The sequence below is a fragment of the Nicotiana tabacum genome, chromosome 1, assembly GCF_000715075.1.
Source record: "Nicotiana tabacum cultivar K326 chromosome 1, ASM71507v2, whole genome shotgun sequence".
Classification (NCBI taxonomy): domain Eukaryota; kingdom Viridiplantae; phylum Streptophyta; class Magnoliopsida; order Solanales; family Solanaceae; genus Nicotiana; species Nicotiana tabacum.
The window spans coordinates 165,955,720-165,966,881 of record NC_134080.1 but is presented as its reverse complement, the minus strand read 5'-3'; positions in this window follow the sequence as shown (position 1 = coordinate 165,966,881).

The following is an 11,162-nucleotide window of genomic DNA, read 5'->3' as shown; positions in this document are numbered from 1 at the left end:
TTTGTAATAAACTATTAGGGATGGCTAGTGAAAAAAAGGAGGGAATAACTATGTATGTAAAAGGGGTAGATATCCTGCTCATAGGGAATTCTGATCTCTGCATATCACATAGATATCTTGCCTATAGGAATTCTGCACTTTCATATGTAGATACTATGCCTATAAGGAATTATGCACCCATATAGATATCCTGCCTATAGTTTTCTGAAATTCTGCATTCATATGGATATCCTGCCTATAGTTAAATTTCTGCATCTCTCATATAGATACCATGCTCGTAGTTAACTGGAAATCCGAATCCTGCATACGCATCTGTCACTAGGCAAACCTATTTATAGGGCTTAAATAACTAACTGCATCTAGATATCATGTTCATAGGCTTAAACGAAGTACACCATTTAGATGTCATGCCTATAGGATTTTTGCACTCTTGTTATGTCTGTAAAAGTGTCCAAAATCGACAACACATAGAAAGCATGCCTATAGGAGCTTTAACCGAATCTGAACCGCTTCATTTGCTTATAAGTTTAAAACCAGTCACAAATGACTTGTGCTCTTTTGCTAAAACTCGCCTTTCTTTAATAACAAATGATTTTTTTTCTTAAACCAGTATGTATTCATGTTTACTTCATTGTTTCTGGAATCAGTAGATATCATGCCTATAAGGTCTTCGTCTAACACCTAGGCAAGCCATAGGGTGAACATTTATAAACTGAATCAGATTTTATATGCTACAACCAGCATGCAGGCCTGATTCGAGCTTCTTATTTGAACTATGTAATAAATCAGTCTGCCTCGACCCTTTAAGTTTTAATCAGACCTTAAACAGTACATGCAAGCCATGCTGCATTATGTGTTTTCTTTGGTTTAAAGGTGGTCTATTTGAGCCCTTTTATTTATTTATATGCTTTCCCCAAACTTGCTATATGTGTTTTGTTTATCGCCTTAGTATTTTACCTTTTGAAACCACAAATAATCCCAATACCTCCTCCTTTTAGGATTAGTAGTCCTAAATGCCTCCGGGACTGATAGGATTGGGGCGGGTAATAGCATGCAATAAGTGAACGAGACCATTACGCGCTCTAATACCTTAATAGGGTGGAAAAGGGTAGATATGGATATGATGACCACGCAATAACATCACGTGTAGCCCATCACTGAGGATTGATTACCGGATGTTGTGTGGGGTGATCCATATTATTAATAAACCTAGGACCCCCTTCCTTTGTTTTCTTTGTTTCTTTTAAATCTTTTTAAACCATTTCATTTAAGAAAATCAACTCTTTTAGTTCCTTTTTCTTACTTTTGTTTATTACGTGAAAATCCCCTCTTATTTGAAGCCCGTATTTGCCTATGTGTTATTTGCACTAAAGTCATAATAATAGCTTGGACGGGAACCACACTAGTGGATCTTGAGGGATTCCTAACACCTTCCCCTTGAGATAATTTCAAGCCCTTACCCAATCTCTGGTTGTTCAAATCAAACCTTCCCTAGTTTCCTAATGCACTCAAATCATTAGGTGGCGACTTTTCACTTCAAACCCAATTCCCGAAAGGGAACGAGTTGTCCTCCGAAATGTTATAAACTCGATTTCGCGAGAAAAAGGGGGCGTGACAGCATGGCGACTCTGCTGGGGATTTTCTTTTAGGCTTTTACCATTTCAGGCTATTATTGTGACTTCGCGCTTCTCTATATGTCTTTATTTGCTTAATGCCTTTAAGAATTTAATTCCCTCTTCTACTGCAAAAACTAACTTGTCTCTTGTTTCTTTCCGTTGTTTCTTTCACTGTTTTCCTTTACTGCACTCCTTTATTACTGTTTTAAATTATTGTAATTATTACTTTATGAACGTGAAAATACGTGACAACTTGTTTTAATTGCATATGCATGTTTCCAACATCATATTCCACTCGTGCCAAGAAAATACCATAACAACGCTTATAATGAATGGTTGCGCTCTTCCGATATTATCACCCTTTAAATCCGGCAAAGGCGTATTTGCGGTAAAACCAATCGATCAATGGTGTAGTCGACGGTTCCATTCCTTTCCCTCTTGAGTTGTCCACTCAAGGGTACTAGTCTAAAACCCCCATAGAAACCTTACTCTATTTAGTTGTGCATGCATCATGGTCAAACCTAGCCGAGTCAGTTATGTTGTCCGCATAATGACTCTTTAAGATAGCCTTATCCAAAGTTCACTGGGTTTCCCTAAAACCCAAACGGACATTACCACGTTCTGTGCATTTATTTGGAGAACTAAATGCTTTATGCCAATAATTGGTATTTAATAGTCGAGTCTGGTGGGAGTAAGGGCCTAACCCTTTTGTCTTGCAGAAACATGAGGCATGAAATCCCCAGATTCAGCATGGTCACAAACATCCACCCAAGGTTGCTAAGCTGGTGGGAGGATCTTCATTCCAGTGATCAGACTCTTGTCCGGAAATACCTAGGAAATCCACCTTCCCTCTTGGAGGTCCAACCCAACAACAAAATCATAGAAGATACTACTCTGTTCTGGGATTGTGATAGGTCTGTGTTTCGCTTCGGAGAGATTGAGATGACACCCCTGCTAGAGGAAATAGGAGGATTGGCTGGTATACCATGGGAGACCCCGGATTTGTTAATGCCAGAAAATTGCAAGGGTAGAGGTTTTCTCAAAATGATGGGCCTAAAGAAGAATCCAGACTTGACATGTTTGAAGGAGTCCTACATTCCCTTTGATTATTTGTACGAGAGGTACGATCATAACAAATCATACTGTACTTATCCGGATGAGTTCACCCTTACATCGTTGGGGCATATTCACTAAAGGGTCTTTGTCTTCATGTTCTGCTTCTTGGAGATGATAGTGATTCCAATGAAGAAAGCAAGGATCCACACCAGGCTAGCCATGGTCACCAAAACTTTAATGGAGGGAATTGGTGGACAACCATTTAGCATAGTGCCTATGATCATCGCAGAGATATACTGAGCCTTGAAAAAGTGTCAACAAGGAGCCCAACACTTCGAGGGCTGCAACTTGCTACTCCAGCTTTGGCTCATGGAGCATCTTCAAAGAGGTGAATATCGGCAATAGATTCAGCGTAGAGACTGGGACGATCATATAGCCTTCCATCAACCAAGGCGAATGAACTACATGCCCAACATGTTTGCTCAGCCACAAGATGCCAAGGGGTGGTGAAGCTGTTTGAAAATCTAACTGAGGATCAAATACAATGGATGTTCGAGTAGTTCCCCACTGAAGAGTTCATCGCCCGATCCAGGGACGCACCATTTCTTATACTGATCGGTTTGAGAGGAACCTACCCTTATGTCCCTCTCCGAGTTATGAGACAGTAGGAAGCAGGTTATACCAAGGGTCGACAAGATGAGTCACTTCCGGGCTGACTTTCAAGCTGATGACAGTCCTTATGAGTGCCAAGCTCAGCATATGTGGCATTGCAAGATCATCATGGGAAGAGATACTATCGAACCAGACAGATACCATGTTGGCTGCACCCCATACTATTCAGACTGGCTGGAGGATAATCACAATGGTCTGGGCCAACCCGGGTTTGTTCGAGGTCACAGAATCATCGATGAAAGGGCTAAAGCACAGGTCAAATACAACCAACTGCGTAAGAGGATTCGAGAATGTGAAAGCGAGCACCGTGAGATTCAAGAAGCCCACTAAAAACTGATTGAAGAGTGGAAAAACATGGCTATCAGTGCCAACAAGCGATTAGGATACATGGAACGAGGTTTAGTGGAGCTGGAAAGGAAGTTTCTCAAGAGGATCGAGGACTACCAGAATGCTGAAGGAAATGAGGGTGGACACCTGGCCAGAGCCTACCTGCTGCTGGGACTTCGCGAGCTGGTGAAGTTGTTCGATGGAGCCAAAGATGCCGAGTTTGGGGAAGGTCCTTCTGGGACCAAATAGATAGGAGTTTTCTTTTACTTTATGAAATATAATAAGGCCAATGGCCACTAGTGACATTTTATTCCTTGTTATTTAGTGTCGTTTTGGGATTCGTCTACTTTTTATCAATAAAATGAGGCATTTAGCATTCTAAGTTCTCCAAGTCAATTTGTCGCTAGGCCTACCTCGGGCACAATGAGGCTCCCAAATTAGGATGCGATTTACATTCTTGCACTATGTGTTTAAATATCGCAACACTTTCTTATAATCCCCACTGACTTGTTACCTTTTTTGTTTTTGCTTTTTGTTTATTTTCTCCCCTCCCCAAAGGTTAGTTCGTGCACTCTGGCATTGTCATTATATTCCACAAGATCAAAGGGCCCTCCACCCACTCCTCCTCATAGTCCATCAGAAGCAGGAACAAAGGAAAGATGGAAGATTTGAACAACACCAGAAAGAAAAACTCAACTGAACGGGTAGAGGTCAATCATGGTGCTCATGTCTCCAAAGAAAGTGCGTCCCAACTCGAGCAGAAACTGTTGAAATTTCAGGAGGAACTTGATCAGGTTCGGAATCTGGCAAACTTGTCATTTTCCCTCACCACTCCAGATATCAATTTTCCAAACGCGCAGAACCCCACGCCTCCACAAAACATCCCAAAACAACAAAACCATCCTGCTCCTCACCACTACTGCAATATATGCCACACATCTAGCAATACTCCAATGCTCATCCTAGAACCTCTAAATTCCACAAATGACCATTTTCACCATAATACCCCCATCTATATGGAAACCATGCCACACTCCACCTAACCCGTCTCAAGCACACCCTAGTCTGATGATAAAGACTCACTCATCAGGAACCTGGCTGCGGAACTCAAGAAATTGACTAGTCGAATTCAGGGTGTCGAAGGAAGTAAGGGGATTGAAGGGTTGAACTACGAAGATCTTTGCATACAACCGAATGTCGACCTGCCCGAGGGGTACAAACCTCCTATGTTCAAAATGTTTGATGGTACAAGGGATTCGAGAGTCCACTTGAGAACATACTGTGACAAGTTGGTCGGAGTAGGGAAAGATGGAAAGATTCGCATGAAGCTTTTCATGAGGAGTCTGAAGGGAGACGCTGTCTCGGTACATTAGCCAAGACCCGAAGAAATGGTCAAACTGGGTGAGTATGGAGTCCGACTTTATGGACAGGTTCGGGTTCAACACAGATGTTCTACATTCAGAACTTAAAGAAGAAGCCCAAGGAAACATTCCGCGAGTATGCCACTCGCTGGATATCAAAAGCTACTAAGGTCAGACCTACTTTAGAAGAAGAACAAATGAACAAGTTTTTCGTCCGGGCTCAAGACCCGCAGTACTATGAAAGGCTGATGTTGATTGAGAGCCAGAAATTTTCCGACATTATCAAGTTGGGTGAAAGGATTGAAGAGGGCATCAAAAGTGGTATGGTTACGAACTTTGAAGCCTTGCATGCTACCAATAAGTCTTTACAGTCTGGTGGTACGTCCAAGAAAAGGGACGTAGGTGCCGTAATGGTTGCACAAAGAGCCAAATCCCCTATCAAATACCAAACCTATCTGATACCTCCACTCACATATCAGCCTACCCCGAATTACCAAGCACCCTCACCCTTTTATCAAACTCCACCACCTACTTACCAATCACCCCCACCTCCCACATATCAACCTACTTCACCTATATATTTCCAATCCGCACATGTCTACCAAGCCTACAATGCTCAGCCATCCCACTATCAATCACCTCCCACACGTCAAAACTTTCCTAGACATCGACCAAATTTCGATCGCAGACCCCCCAAACAGTATACCGCCATTGCTGAACCGATCGGCCAGCTGTACGAAAGGCTCAAAGCTACTGGTTATGTCACCCCTATCCCTGATATAACCCCTGAAAACCCTTCTCAGTGGGTCAATCCAAATAAATTATGTGCATACCATCCGACATGAAGGGACATATCATTGATGAGTGTCGCTCTCTGAAAGATAAGATCCAGACTCTGATCGATAATAAGATCATTGTAGCAAAGGAGCCTACTCCGAACATCCGCAACAATCCTCTACCGGACCATAAGGGTGAAGGTGTTCACATGATTAAAATAGAGGATGATTGGGATCCCAAAGGATCGATCGGTTTAATCACAGAAAGTGACGAACTAAAAAAGCCAATAGTCACCCTCAATTCGATTGTAGTCCAGACTCAGCCTTCTGGGGATGCCGAGGTAAACATGTCTGTACCACTTGAATTTGAAGAACCCCCCACAAAGATGCCAACACCAATTGAGGTCGAGTTTGGGTCTCCAGCAAACACACCCGCACCATTGAAGTTGCGGTTTTACCCTCCAAAATACATGCCCCGTTCGGAATAAAGGTGCCCATCCCAGTAACAATGTCAGTTGTAACACCGTTCCATACAAATTCCATACCTTGGGATTACACAGCCGAGGAAAGAAGGAAAGGGAAAGCTAAATTCGGGGAAATAGTTGCGGCACAGGGTATGACAAGAACCGGCAGGGTTTATACTCCGGAGCATTTAGCTGAGTCGAGTAAGCAGGATTTTGGTTGGCCGACCATCACTGAAATCGGGCTCAATGATCTCTGGAGAAAGATACAAGCCAAGGAATACTCAGTCATTGATTAGCTGAACAAAACAACGACACAGATTTCTATCCTAGCTTTGCTGCAAAGTTCCGACGTACATAAGAATGCCTTGTTGAAGGTGCTGAGTGAGGCATATGTACCAAGTAACATCACCAGAGGAGAAATGGCAAACAGGTAGGGCAGGTATTGGAAATTCACAAGATCACTTTTCATGAAGATGAGCTGCCACCAGAAGGGTTGAGTTACAACAAAGCGTTGCACATCACCGTGCAATGTGAAGATTATTTTATCACTAGGGTCCTGATTGATGGAGGATCCAGCCTCAATATTTGTCCGTTGGTAACACTCAGAACATTGGGAAAGGGTCTGCATGATATCAAGGATGAGGCCATCAACGTCAAAGCTTTCGACGGTTCCCAAAGATCCACCATTGGGGAAATCAGCCTGTGTTTGCAAATGGGGCCTACTTGGTTCGACGTTGATTTTCAAGTTATAGATGTGTCGGCATCTTACAACTTGCTGTTGGGATGACCGTGGATTCATGCCACTGGGGCCGTAGCGTTGATACTGTATCAGGTAGTGAAATTTGAGTGGAACCACCAAGAGGTGATAATTCACGGCGATGGTAGCAATCCCATAGACAGCTGCCAAACCATCCTAGAGATTGGAGGAAGGAGAAAGATAGGTGGGGAAACCTATCACCACATCGAGCGAGTCAACGTCGTTGACAAAGACAAATGGTGGGACAACAAAATTGAAAGCACATTGAACTGGAGCGGATATGAGCCTGGCAAGGGACTTGGCAAGAACCTCCAAGGAATCTCCAAGCCGATCAAACTGAAGAAACATGGCACCACTTTCGGTTTGGGATGCGAGTATACATGGGAGGAATTCAACAACTGGTCGCCACCATGGTGCGGCCCATACTACCCACTGGGGCAGCCAATACCACATTTGGAGGAGACTTTCCAACCGGCCGATGTTATCTATGGGTCGGAATAAGAGGAAGCACTGGCAGCAATGAGGAATTTGTTCCTAGAAGAAGATGACATGGATTGTTGTGTCATTTTCGAGGAGGAGGGGGAGGAAGGCCCTTCCATACAGGCAGTGAGCAGAGGAGCATGCCTCAACAATTGGACCATCAGAACCACCAAAGCCCGGAAGCCTCGGGGTAGCAAGGCTGAACAAAGCATCATACACTATCTTTTATTTTTACTAGTTAATTTTCCTTTCGCATTTTTGAATTTTCGTAATAAGATCTTCCAATGTTCAAAACAGTTACGAAATTTATCAAAGCATTTCGGTTTCCTTACACATCTTACTCTTATTTTCTCTCATTACTTTAATTATGTAGCATTACTATTACCTATCTTGATGAACCAATGGTTGTGACATGCAACGAGACAACGCAACAAACGGACATAGATTCAGAGGAAGATGATATACCAGAAGAGATTGTTAAAGGGGTTGAAAATTTTGAGAACAGACCTAAGTCCAACCTGGACAAGACCGAGATTGTTAACCTGGGAGATGCCGAAAATATCAAAGAAACTCGGATCAGCGTTCATTTGTCACCGAGAAAAAAGGAAGAATACACAGAATTTTTGAAGGAATATGAGGACATATTCGCCTGGTCATATGATGACATGACTGGTTTGAGCACATCTATTGTGGCCCACAAAAAGCCAACCAATCCGACATGTCCACCGATAAAACAGAAGCTCAGAAACTTTAAACCCGACATAAGTCTGAAAATCAAGGAAGAAGTCACTAAGCAGGTCAAAGCTAAGGTCCTCAGGGTAGTAGAATATCCGACATGGTTAGCCAATATTGTGCCGGTGCTGAAGAAGGATGGGAAGATCAGAGTTTGTGTTGACTACCGGGATCTCAATCGGGCTAGTCCAAAGGACGACTTCCCCTTGCCGAACATACACATCCTGATCGACAATTGCGCCAAACATGAGTTGCAATAATGTGTAGATTGCTTCACTGGATATCATCAAATCTAGATAGACGAAGAAGATGTTGAGAAAACGGCATTTATTACGCCGTGGGGGATGTACTGCTACAAGATAATGCCATTCGGGTTAAAGAATGTAGAGGCCACCTATATGAGGGCCATGACTACTATCTTCCATGATATGATACACAAGGAAATTGAGGTGTATGTAGATGATGTCATCATAAAGTCCAAGAAAGCCACTCACCACATGGAAGATTTGAGTAAGTTCTTCAACAGATTGAGAAGATACAACCTGAAATTGAATCCTGCGAAATGTGCATTTGGGTTCCTGCCGGAAAACTACTTGGGTTCATTGTGAGTCGCCGAGGGATAGAAATGGATCCATCTAAGGTAAAAGCTATTCAAGACCTGCCACCGCCAAAGAACAAGAAGGACGTAATGAGCTTCCTAGGAAGACTCAACTACATCAGCCGATTTATAGCACAATCTACGGTCATCTGTGAGTCGATATTTAAGATATTGAAGAAGGACGCCGCTACCACAAGAATCAAGGAATACCTATCAACACCACCAGTCTTAGTTCCGCCTGAGCCGGGTAGACCTCTATTACTCTACTTTTCAGTATTGGATGGAGCGTTCGGTTGTGTTCTAGGGAAGCATGATGAAACACGGAGGAAAGAGCAGTCCATCTATTACCTTAGTAAGAAGTTTACCCTGTATGAGGCTTGGTATTCTCTATTAGAGCGCACCTGTTGTGCTTTGACTTGGGTAGCTCAGAAGTTAAGGCACTACTTTTGTGCCTATACTACATATCTCATATCAAGAATGGATCCTTTGAAGTACATCTTTCAGAAGCCCATGCCCACTGGCAAGCTGGCCAAGTGGCAAATCTTGTTGAGTGAATTTGACATTGTCTACGTGACTCAGAAAGCAATCAAAGGACGGGCACTAGCAGATCACCTTGCTGAAAATCCCGTGGACGGAGAATACGAACCCCTGAAAACATATTTTCCTAATGAAGAGGTATCATTCATAGGAGAAGACATTGCAGAATCCTATGACGGTTGGAGAATGTTTTTCGATGGAGCAACAAATTTCAAAGGAGTTGGCATAGGAGCAGTCCTAGTATCAGAAATCGGTCAGCATTATCCAGTATCTGCCAAACTCAGGTTCTCGTGCACCAACAACATGGCCGAGTACGAAGCCTGCATCTTGGGGCTCGAGATGGCCATTGACATGAACATCCAAGAGTTGCTAGTAATTAGGGATTCAGACTTACTTATACATTAGGTCCGAGAAGAATGGGCGACCAAGAACGCCAAGATACTCCCTTATCTACATCAAGTATAAGAGTTGAGAAAGAGGTTCACAAAGACAGAATTCTAGCATGTTCCCAGGGTCTAGAATGAATTCGCCGATGCACTGGCTACCCTATCATCCATGATATAACATCCAAATAAGAATTTCATTGATCCCATTCCGGTAAATATCCATGATCAGCCCGCTTACTGTGCTCATGTCGAAGACGAAGCAGATGGAAAGCCTTGGTTTCATAATATCAAGGAATACTTGGCAAAAGGAGAATACCCAAAACTTGCAAATGCTACTCAAAAGAGCACGCTTCGGAGGTTATCCAACAATTTCTTTCATAGCGGAGGAATCCTGTACAGGAGGAATCCTAATTTGTTACTAAGGTGTGTCAACGCAAAGGAAGCATCCAAGCTATTAGAGGAAATTCATGCAAAGACCTGCGGTCCACATATGAATGACTTTGTTTTAGAAAAGAAAATACTCCGAGCAGGTTACTTTTGGATAACTATGGAAACAGACTGCATCAAGTATGTCCGAAAGTGTCACCGCTGCCAGATACATGCAGATATGATAAATGTGCCTCCAAATGAGCTTAATGCAACAAGCTCGCCGTGGTCGTTCGCCGCCTGGGGAATGGATGTTATCGGACCAATAGAACCCGCCGCATCAAACGGGCACATGTTTATCCCAGTAGCGATTGATTATTTTACCAAATGGGTTGAAGCAGTATCTTACAAGGCAGTGATTAAGAAAGTCATGGCGGATTTCATCCGCAACCGTATCATGTGTCGGTTCGGAATTCCAGAGTCAATCATTACTGATAATGGCTCCAACCTCAATAGTGATTTGATGAAATCCATGTGTGAAACCTTCAAGATCAAACACAAGAATTCTACAGCCTACAGACCTCAGATGAACGGAGCCGTAGAGGCCGCCAACAAGAATATCAAGAAGATACTAAGGAAAATGATAGAGAAGCATAAGCAGTGGCACGAGAAGCTATCATTTGCTTTATTGGGATACCGCACCACAGTCCGCACATCGACAGGAGCAACCCCCTATATGCTGGTCTACGGTACAGAGGCAGTCATTCCCGCTGAGGTAGAAATTCCTTCCTTAAGGATCATACAGGAAGTAGAGCTCGATGACGCAAAATGGGTGAAGAGTCATTACGAGCAACTAGCTCTTATAGACGGAAAGAGAATGAATGCAGTTTGCCACGGTCAGCTTTATCATAACAGAATGTCCAGAGCATTCAACAAAAGAGTCAAGCTGAGACAATTCACATCGGGGCAGCTGGTGTTAAAGAAAATTTTTCCGCATCAAGATGAAGCCAAAGGGAAATTCTCTCCAAACTGGC